Genomic DNA, 11,562 nt, shown 5'->3' on the forward strand with positions numbered 1-11,562 from the left:
AAGCAAGCGCACACACACACCCTTCAAAGCAGTCAACTAGTAGAGTACTCCTCAGTGCGTCATGACAGCTGGGTGTTTTAGGAAGCTCTCCCAACGGGTTCTTTGTCAGCATTGAAACTCCTCCCCTACCTGGCCTGGACAGGTGTTCCAACCTCTTCCGCTTAATCCGTATTCTTTTGCCTAGCTGCGCTCCCTCTTGGAGTTGAGGCCAACAGCCTGAGTTCGCCTGACAGTCCAGTTGCTAATCTTCCTAAATTCTCTGCTGTCCTTTTCTGAGGCCAATTTAAGCATACAAATGCCCTCTTCCAAGTGGGTTATAGCCAATTTTTAAATGCTTAAGTTTGTACCATGCAGTGAAAAGCCTGTGAAGGATTGAACAACACTTTCTAACATTTTTCTACATTGCCTCTATTCCAAAATAATTTCTTCGTTTATTTATGTCACCTAACACTGTTAACCGCCTCTCCTATCACTTCCTATCACTCCCTAGAATCATGAATGTATTTTGCAATTGCAAGTAACATTAATTAGTAAGGGGAAATGGATTTTTTTTTTTTTTTTTTTTTTTGAGACGGCGTTTCACTCTGTCACCCAGCCTGGAGTGCAGTGGCGCGATCTCGGCTCACTGCAACCTCCACCCCCCAGGTTCAAGCAATTCTCCTGCCTCAACCTCCCGAGTAGCTAGGATTACAGGCGCCTGCCACCACGCCCAGCTAAATTTTGTGTTTTTAGTGGAGACAGGTTTTCACCATGTTGGCCGGTCTGGTCTCGAACTCCTGATCTCAAGTGATCTGCCCCCCTCAGCCTCTCAAAGTGCTGGGATTATAGGCGTGAGCCACTGCGCCCAGCCGGGAAATGGATTTATTAAATGAGTGTCATTATTTAGCACCACAGCAATACCAAGATTTATTATATCTAAGTATTGTCATAAAAGCTAAGACCTATAGAATATAATTTAAACCCAAGTTAAAGGATTTATCTTTTTTTTTTTTTTTTTTTTTCTGAAACAGAGTCTTGCTTTGTTGCCCAGCAGTGCAGTAGTGCCATCTGGGCTCACTGCAACCTTCACCTTTCCAGCTCAAGCAATTCACCTGCCTTAGCCTCCCAAGTAGCTGGGATTACAGGTGCTCACCACCACGCCTAGCTAATTTTTTGGATTTTTTTTGTAAAGATGGGGTTTTGCCATTGGTGCCCAGGCTGGTCTTGAACCCCTGGGCTCAAGAGATCCAACCCCCTCAGCCTCCCAAAGTTTTGGGATTACAGGCCGTGAGCCACCATGCCCAGCGAGGATTTCCCTTTGAAGTAAAATAATCTACTGTTCACATTAAAATTTTCAACCGTGCTGTTTATGTAATTTCCCAAATGAACATAAAGCTCACCTCCTACATGAAGATTTTTTCTTCTTCCAAGGTTCTGAAGCAGGATTCCACAATTAAAACAATTCATTTCTCTTCAAAAAGCTAGATTTGGGGGCATCAAGGGTTTTCTTATTTGTTTTTGTTTTGAGACAAGGTCTCCTAATGTCCTGGAGACGTTAGGAGTGGCTGGAGTGCAGTGGCACCATCATAGCTCACTGCAGCCCTGACCTCCCAGACTCAAGTGATCCTCCCACCTCAGCCTCCTGAGTGGCTAGGACCACAGGCACACAACCACACCTGGCTAATTTTATTTATGTATTTATTTTTATTTATTTATTTATTTTTGTAGAGACAGAAGTCTCACAATGTTGCCCAGGTTGGTCTCAAATTCCTGGACTCAAGTGATCTTCCTACCTCAGCCTCCCAAAGTGCTGGGATTACAGGAGTGAGCCACTGCACCCAGCCCTGCATCAAGTTGTAATATTCAAATTTAAATAAAATTTCTGTTACCTTCCATTACTATAAAATTTTTAATATAATTCATATTACCACCTTAAATAATCTCTTCTAAAGAATTATTTGTAATTTATAAAATTCTTTCATGACATTAAAAGTCACTGGTTCAACGATGTTTAAGCAAAAACAATTAAAAAGTGAAAACTTTCACAATAAAGAAATAAATGTTTAGTGTTATACTTTGTTAAAAAAATAATAAAGATTAATCAGATTTCAAAGTATTTCCTATTAGAACAAATCCTCTCTAAAATAGCATATAGGCATTTTAGCCAACAAACATGCAGATATTTTACATACACATAGTCACATACACAAATGTATATTATCAGTATGGCAGTTTATAAGACGTTTATGATTTTTCACATAAAATCATTTTGGCATTAAATTATTTTTACAGATAACTTATTCTTTATAGACTCATGACAAGGCATTTTGTAAGCAGTTCAAGCACAGAATTTTTATCTCTAAAAATGTTAAAACTGGCCAGGTACAGTGGCTCATGCCCGTAATCCTAGCACTTTGGAAGCCTGAAGTGGGAGGATTGCTTGAGGTCAATAGTTTAAGACCAACCCAGCCAACAAAGCAAGACCCCATCTCTTATTTTAAAAAATTAAAGTAAATTAAATTTAAAATGTTAAAACATAACTTTCAGAATCGTGAAAGAAATATCTCTTTATTATAGTAGAAATCTAATATTAATTTATTCCAGATGCTACCTCTATATCATAATTTTCATAATTAAATGTAAAAATCTTCAAACCAAGTATACTTTTTTGCTACTTGACCTATCTTGGCAATCAATCACCACATAGTTTCGATTTCATATTACATAATTTATAAGGTAATAATACTAAGAAACAAAAGAATGATATTATTCTATTTTCTCCATATACAATGAAGCTACTCTACAAGTAAACTTGAAAGGGCTTAAATTACAAAGGTGCTTTAGCAATTTAAACAATTATTACAATGTATCTTTTTATTACGAAAAATAACTTATTGAATGCATTTTCTTTTCAGGCATATCATAGAACTCTGGTCTATAATAATCCATTAAAGTGTTATGTTTTCTTTTGCATATATTATCATGTAGCAATTCAAATGCAAATTCCTTTTATAATTTCCTTATGTTATAAACATTTAGCTAATGCCCTTTCTGGTTTCAAATATTCCCTTCATGAATCCTTTATTAAGGCAAAATATGAAACAAGGTTTTTTCACTGCTGCTTTCTGGGATATATAATAATTTTCTAGTCCAAGAACATCAACTTTCAACCATAAATCAATCCCTTGTCATTTGAAAATCTTAAGACATTGTCTTAAAATTAAAGCTACAGAGACAATGTCCAGAAATAAAATTATCCTCCAAGTAGCTAGGCCAGAACAACCAAGCTAAAACTACCTTAAGGAAGAAAATCAAAGAGCAGTACCATTTTAATGTTTCAAAAATGGGATCACACTAGCATGCTGAGTCCATGCCAGCCAAATGAAGAATGGCACTGGCTAGTTAATAGTCATCACTACTTTCTGTACTGCCAGTTTTCCTACCCAAGAATTGGAAGAAATCCAAAACTTCAAGGGCATTGCTCAAGGTGGCTCCCTGAAGAAAGAAAGAAAGAGAGAGGGAAAAAAAGTGAGAGGGAGACAGAGAGGCCATTTTATATTTTTTGGAATTCTACTCACCATTATTGAATCTAGTTAAAGCATTTCATGTAATTGCTCTAGTGAAATGTGGAAAAACAAAAAGAAAATTCTATATAAATCAAACAGAATAGACGTGTTTAAAGAGGTAACTTATGTCTACTTTTCTACATTGGTTGGATTTTTCCCACTGCATTATGATAGAACTGTGTAACTTTAAAAACGTTTAGGTATTTGTTTATATTAAATTTTCTTCAGGGCAGGAGACCTGATAGAACAAAAGTTATAGTTTTCTCTAGGTGTTGGTTGTACTTTCCCAAACCCGTTCAAAATTTATATTAATTTCTTAAAGTATTCCTATTTTTTTTCTTGTTGTTGAGTTTTGTTTGTTTGGAAATTTTTTGGCATGTGATAAAAATTTTCAAGATATGCACACCACTTAACAAAGAACAAACATTCTCTGTTTTCTTTTTATGAAAACCAGACAGGTACATCATATAAACTCATAGAAATAAAATCAGCTTGTACAGATTCACAAGAACAAATTTTCAGGAATTTTGCCAACAGGTTGTTAAAAAGTGTTAGCTTGATAGCAGTCATGGTAAGAGTTTTTACACCACAGGAATTAGGAAATGCTTCCAATCAGGGCTTTTTTGCTGGAGCGCTGACTGTTAAACATAAGCATACCACCGTCTAAATCCTATGTAGATTAGCAAGGAAGGAAATGAAGAGGTACTGTAGCTACAATTCTGAAATGAAATGATAAATTTTAATTTTATTGAGTCCATTCAGATATTGTCTGGGATACTCAGGGTCTAACACAATTATAAGTTCTTTTCATCTCTTATATAACAAAATCATATCCATTGTGGTAATCTTTGCCTCTACTATCTTCATAGTAGGATTCTAACATTTGTAATTCTTTGTCATTTGATATTTATTATAATATCGTTGCAGGCCGAAAGAGTGAGGTTTGTGACCAACTCAGTATACCACTGGAGGCTATATGAGTAAACAGCAAACTGTTCCCTTGAAAGCAGGGTGTTGGCAAACTGATAAACTGCGTCTGCCGCCCAGAAGGAATGCTGAGGGCAGTCACGCCCCAGGCACATGTGTTTCTTGTGATTAGGCACATCTGAAGCCTGTTAGCAATAATGTGAACCTGTGATCAGTTAAGTAGCTGACCAATCATTACCTCCTGCTCCCTGCTCTATCTACCCAATAAATATGAACAGCTGTAGAAGCTCAAGGCGGCTGCCTTTGCTTAGTAGAAGCAGGAAGCCCTCTTCTTCTTCCCCAGATCCCTTCTTTAAGACAGTTTCTTTTGTTTTAAGTTTTCATTTCTCGTTCATCCTCCTTCGTTCAGCCCTGTGGTAACCGTGGCAAACTGCAGCATAATATGTTATTATTGATTTACTTAAAAGATAATAAACCACAATTCTGCATCCTTCATGTCAGAATTTTTCACCATTTAAGTAAATGCTTAATAACTTTTTTATTGATAATAAAAATGATTTAAATAATCAATCATGAACACTTACCTCTAGGCCAGTTCTCTTTATCCTTATCCAAATCCAGTCTGCTAAGATTTTAATGTTGATTCTAAAGACTAACATGGCTCAGACTTTAGATATTTCAAATTCTTTAAAAGTAATACACATAATCTACTATGTGTAAATTCAAGATTTGGTGTTTTGTTTGTTTTTAAAGAGATGGGGTCTTGCTCTGTTGCCCAGGCTGGAGGGCAGTGACATGAAGCATAACATCATATTTCACAGCAGCCTTAAACTCCTGGACCTCAATTCCTCCTCAAACTCAAGTGATCCTCCCACCTTAGCCTCCTGAGTAGCAGTGACTACATTGTATTCCACCAAATCTTGCTAATTTCTTGTGTTTTTAGAAAGAGGGTCTCACTATGTTGCTCAGGCTGGTCTTAAACTTTTGGCCTCAAGTTTATTTTTTAATTTCAGTGGCCACTTCACTGTAACAATACAGGTTTATCCCATGAGATAAAACAGCAAATTAAATCCATTTATGTTGAAGTAAGCCAACAGATACCTAATTTATCATTAAACTCAGAGAATTTGGCTTTAACCTAAAGGGCTTGGTTTTAAAATTATAACCTAGGTCGTCTCAAAAAGAGGGCATTCTACAGACTATCAGTTGGAATAACTTCCGATGACTCAAAATTTTCTATAGGGCTGCCAGATTAAATATTCAGACTCCCACTTAAATTTGAATTTCAGATATTATAAATATTGCATGGAATATACTTACACTAAAAACTATTTTATATCTGAAATCCAAATTTAGGCATCCTGTATTTTAATCTGGTAACACCAAGTATTCTTAAATTGAACACCCTAGATCACAGAGTCTTAACCCGATGAATTTAGACCACAGATTTGAGGGCATTGCTGAATACATGAAATTAGATATAAAAGATTTTTAATAGATGCATCCATAGCTTTTAGCGGGGAACAGAAGCATAGCTTTTATCGGTAGCTCTTAATGAAGCATTTGCTTCAAAATCTCTTGGAGAGCCTTTTAAAAATTAGTGACTTACAATATTCAGAACAGTAGTAAATGATGCTATCACTTCTGTTTAAAAGAGAAAATCTCACTCTCTGTGTGCATGCACAGAATACCTCTGGAAGGAAACACAAGAAACTGGAAGTAGTACTTCCCTCTGGACAGGGGAACTAGGAGACTGGGATGATTTTTTTAAGAGTCCTACTTCTCACTACTTCTCTTTTGTACATTTAATTTTATTACATTGTCCGTATTTTATCTATCTAAAGAAAGTTTAAAATTACAAAAACCAACAACACCCAGGCCTCACTGTAGGCCTATTAAGTCGGAATTTCTAAATTTCCAGTGATGGAGCCATAATGTTTGCATGTATTTTTGTTAACTCCATAGTGTATTTTGATTATTAATGAATATCACACACATTGCTCTGTGGAATTTGCCAAAAAAAAAAAACAGCAAACACAAACACACCACAAACTCACACGAACACCATTCCCTGCATCTCCCAGGAAAGACCCAGAAAATAAATGACTCACTTCGAGCAAGGCTGGAGAGGTTCTGTTTAAGGACTCATGTGCGGTGAGTTCAAACAAATCTCCACTTAGGTGTGGTGAGACAGGAAGCTGCTCAGTGTTTAAGCTGAAGGTTCAGGAGAGGGGACTCTTAATTAATGTTTTTGGCCACCAGATTACACGGAAGGGTAACTGAACATTTGCTTATCCACCTATGAAGTAACCTGCCTTTTCTGCACTTCTAGTGGGTGGGTCCAGGAGTAACAAGGATCTGCTACCCCTGGAAACTCTTCCTAGTGTTGTGCTCTCGTAGCAATTTACCCAGACTGCTTCAAGGAGACACCCTGCCTGTTCACAATTTATCTCATCTTCACTATTACTCAAATGTCATTTAAGGCCAGGTGCAGTGGCTCATGGCTATAATCCCAGCACTTGCAATGCCAAAGGTAGGAGGATAGCGTAAGTCCAGGAGTTTGAGACCAGCCTGGGCATCATAGTGAGACCCTCCTGCCTCTACAAAAAATAAAAATATTAGCCAGCCATGATTGCATGTGCCTATAATCCCCGCTGCTCAGGAGGCTTAGGTGGGAGGACAACTTGAGCCCAGAAAGTTGAGGTTGCAGTAAGCTGTGATCATGCCACTACACTCCAGCCTGGGCAACAGAGACTGTGTCTCAAAAAAAAAAAAAAAAAAAAAAGGTGTCATTAAATGTTAAAGGAATGACTGACTACAATACTTCAGGATTCAATCTGCAAAAAGAAAACACGCCCAGCTGAGTATCCTAGAACACTTTCTAGATCATTCTCCTGGAGTTAACCTGAAGAAGTGGTGTCTCTTGCGTACCCTTCTCTCCATTTCAGCAAAATTGGCAAGAAAGAATTTCTTCACAGGCAAACATACAATTTGAGAAAAAACAAATTTTTATTCTCTGTTCTTAGTATCCTATTTCTGGTTCCTGTGCCCAGAAGAAAGGAATGCCACAAGTTACATGACTGCGAGCAATAGTAAACAAGTGTATTTCACAGTTTGATCTAAAATCTACCTGGAGTTGAATTTTGTGAAAATACAGAGTTTCACAGTTAATACAGTGAAGTTTCTAGAACATGTCATATGAGACTCTCTTCACAACTCTGGTATAGGCAGAGGTTTTTAAAACAAAGTACAAAAAGCACGAACTAACCATAAAGGAAAAAATTGATAAAATGAGTAAATTAAAATTTACCAAGAAGTGCTTTTAAGAGAATGAAAAGACAAACCCAGAATGGGAAAATGTATTAGTAATAGATATACCAAACAAAGGGCTCATATCTGGAGAATATATAAAGAGTTCCTACAAAACAGTAAGATAGACCACATGGTGGGAAATTGGCAAAATACATGAATCAACACTTAACGTAAGAAAATATATTCAAAAAGTGTTTAACCTTATTAGGTATGAGGAAAATGCACATTAAAACCCTACTGAAATACGCTACCTGTCTACCAGAATGGCTGAGATTTAAAAGATCGACAACACCAAGTATTAGTAAAGATGTGGAATGATAGAAATTCTCACACACTGCTGGTGGAAGTGTAAATTGATACAAATTTGAAAAACTATTTGGCAATATTGCATACCATGCAATCCAAAAATTCTACTCCTAGGTATATACTCAAACGCCATACATTCTTATGTGCACCAAAGGCACATGCAAGGATGTTCATCACAGAAAATTATTTATAATAGCTAAATACTGGAAACAACCCAAATTTCCAATAGTAGAATGAATAAATAGTGGTATATTCATATAATAAAATTTGTTAACCACAAGGGAAAAGAATGAAATATACCTACAAGCAAAAATAACAAAAATATTGAGTGAAAGAAGCCAGACATAAAGAATATATAATAACACTTATAAACTGTCTTAAAATAGGAAAACCTAAATTATAACGTCAGAAGTCAGGATAATGGTTACCTCTGGGGAGAAGGGAGAAGGTAATGATTGGGAGACAGCACAAGGGAGTCTTCCAAGATGCTGGTAACATTCTTTCATTTTATCTAGGTGATGCTTATATAGGTGTTTTCACTTTGTGGTGATGCCTCGAACTGACGTTGCTTTCTGCATTTTACTGTACATATGTTATACTCCAAATTTTCAGAAAGCATATTTTAAAAAAAGACCTGATCTCTTTGGGATACCTATTTACCTTGGAAAATGCCTGGTTACCAAGAGGAATGTTAGATCATTGACAATGTCTTTCAATTTTGACAGAACTTTTTATAAATATGTCCACTGAATAACATGTTGTACCTATGCAAATCATTATTAAACTTGAAGAGGAGTTTAATCATTGCATTAGTTTTGACTGCCATCTAATGGCAAGAATGTTGAACTATATAGAAGTAAAAAGAACCAGTCTCCCTGCAGTAAGCAAAAGAACATTGATTTTGGCTACAATTTGCAGGACTGCTTTATAGTAGAATTTATTGTTTGCACTCAGTGTAAATATTAGGACACCATGCAAATATTATGCATTCAATTAGGATTGTTAAATCTGAAATAAAACAGAATTTTTCATTTCTTTGTGTAAGAAGTTCATGACCTTACTGCAATTTTCATTCTTTCTTTGACCATACATTATAGTCCTTTCAGATTACAGCCCACTTAGTACAGAAAATATTAGGCAGTAGCACAATATGTACAACCAAAAGAGAAAGTTGGCTGGGCATGGTGGCCTACGCTTGTAATACCAGCACTTTGGGAGGCCGAGACCAACAGATTACTTGAGCTCAGAAGTTTGAGACCAGACCGGGCAACATGGTGAGACCCCATCTCTAAAAAAAAAAATACAAAAATTAGCCAGGTATGGTGGCGCTCACCTGTAGTCCCAGCTACTTGGGAGGCTGAGGTGGGAGAATCGCCGGAGCCTCAGAGGCAGAGGTTGCAGTGAACCGTGACCGCGCCACTGAACTCTAGCCTGGGGAACAGAGAGAGACCTTGTCTCAAACAAAAACAAAAACAAAAAAAAAAAAGGGAGAGGGAGAGAAAGTTAAAAAATTATTAAGTTGAAAATAAGCACTTCTGAGCCTCAACTGTTAATTAGATATTTTTTAAGCAAATATTTTTAAAGCAGAGTCCTCTAAAAGGACCTTTAAGACAGCTAGCAACTTCTTGGTGTGTTTCAGCAACATCTATGGAAAGCCAAAAAAAAATGAAGAAAAAACAGAAAAGAGGAAGCTTTGCTTATATTTGTTTAAGCATCCTGCCCCCACCAAATCCAGTTTGCTTATGAAGTAACCAAGATGAATATAGTTTCATCCTCCAGCAAAATGCTCCAACCCCTTTTATTATCTTTAATCCAAATGGAATCAATTGTTTTTGTTTGTATTAACACATTTACTGAGGTACAGCTGACATACAATAAACTGCACATTTATAAAGGGATATATGTATGTACTCATGAAACCATCACAAAAATCAAGATAATGAACATATCCATCACCCCCAAAAATGCCCTTGTGACCCTTTGTAATCCAAACCCACCTCTCCCATCCCACTCTGTCCCTAGGCAGCTGCTGATTTGCTTTTGATTACAGATAAGATTAGATTTTCTAGAATTTTTCTGTAAATAGAATCATACCGTATGTACACCATCATCTGGCTCCTTTTATCTGCTGTGATTACTTTGAATTCATCTATGTTGTTGCTGTATAATTTCTTTTAATTCTGAGTGGTATTCTATTTGGTGGATATATCACAATTTGTTTATCCATTCACTTGCTAAAGGAGAATAGTTTACTTTTTGTTTTACAAATAAAATACTTGTAAATATTACAAATAAAATACTTGTAAATATTACAAATAAAATACTTGTAAATATTACAAATGAAATACTTGTAAATATTACAAATGAAATATTTGTAAATATTACAAATGAAATATTTGTAAATATTACAAATGAAATATTTGTAAATATTACAAATGAAATATTTGTAAATATTACAAATAAAGCTGCTATGAACATTTGTGTAAAAGATTTTGTAGGGGCCAGGCATGGTGGCTTATGCCTGTAATCCCAGCACTTTGGGAGGCTAAGGTGGGAGGATTGCTTGAGGCCAACAGTTTCAGACCACCCTGGGCAGCGTGGCAAATCTTCATCTTTACAAAAAAAAAAAATTAGCCAGACATGGTGGTGCATGCCTGTGGTCCCAGCTACCCAGGAGGTTCAGGTGGGAAGATTGCTTTAGCCCAGGAGGTTGAGGCTGCAGTGAGCCATAATCTCACCACTGCATTCCAGCCTGAGCAACAGAGTGAGACCCTGTCTCAAGGAAAAACAAAAAGATTTTTTATGAACACATGCTTTCCTTTATTTTTGGAATGAATACCTACAAGTTTTTGCCAGACTGTATAATGATCTGCCAAAGACGTCCATGTCCTAATTCCCTTCTGCCATTTACCTTATATGACAAAAGGTACTTGGCAGATGTGATTAAGTGAAGGGTGGGAAATTGAGGTGGGAAATTCACTTGATTACCAAGGGGGCCCAATGTCATCACAAGGGCCCTTGTAAGAAGGAGGCAACAGAGTCAGAGTCAGACAGAAAGTGAAGTGACAATGGAGCTAAGAGAGGGATTGAAAGATGCTATGTTGCTGGCTTTAAAGATGGAGGATGGGAGCAGGAGCCAAAGAAATTCAGCCAGTCTCTAGAAGCTAGAAGGCAAGGAAACTGAATCTCCCCTGGACCCTCCAGAATGAACCAGCCTTTCCAACTCTTGACTGTAGCCCAATGAGATTGATTTTAGACTTCTCACCTCCAGACTGTAAGATAATAAATTTGTGCTGTTTTAAACCACTGAGTTGGTGGTAATTTTTTATAGCAGCAATAGAATAATATAATAGAATGTAATGACTGAGTTATATAATAGTGATGGCAACTGCAGCCTGTCTGGAGTGGCCTCAGGCATGACACTGGCTGCAGTGGGGAGGCACCGCTGGGGCTGCGTGCTCCACAGAGCCAG

The sequence above is a fragment of the Pan paniscus genome, chromosome 1 (genome assembly GCF_029289425.2).
Source record: "Pan paniscus chromosome 1, NHGRI_mPanPan1-v2.0_pri, whole genome shotgun sequence".
In the NCBI taxonomy this organism is placed as follows: domain Eukaryota; kingdom Metazoa; phylum Chordata; class Mammalia; order Primates; family Hominidae; genus Pan; species Pan paniscus.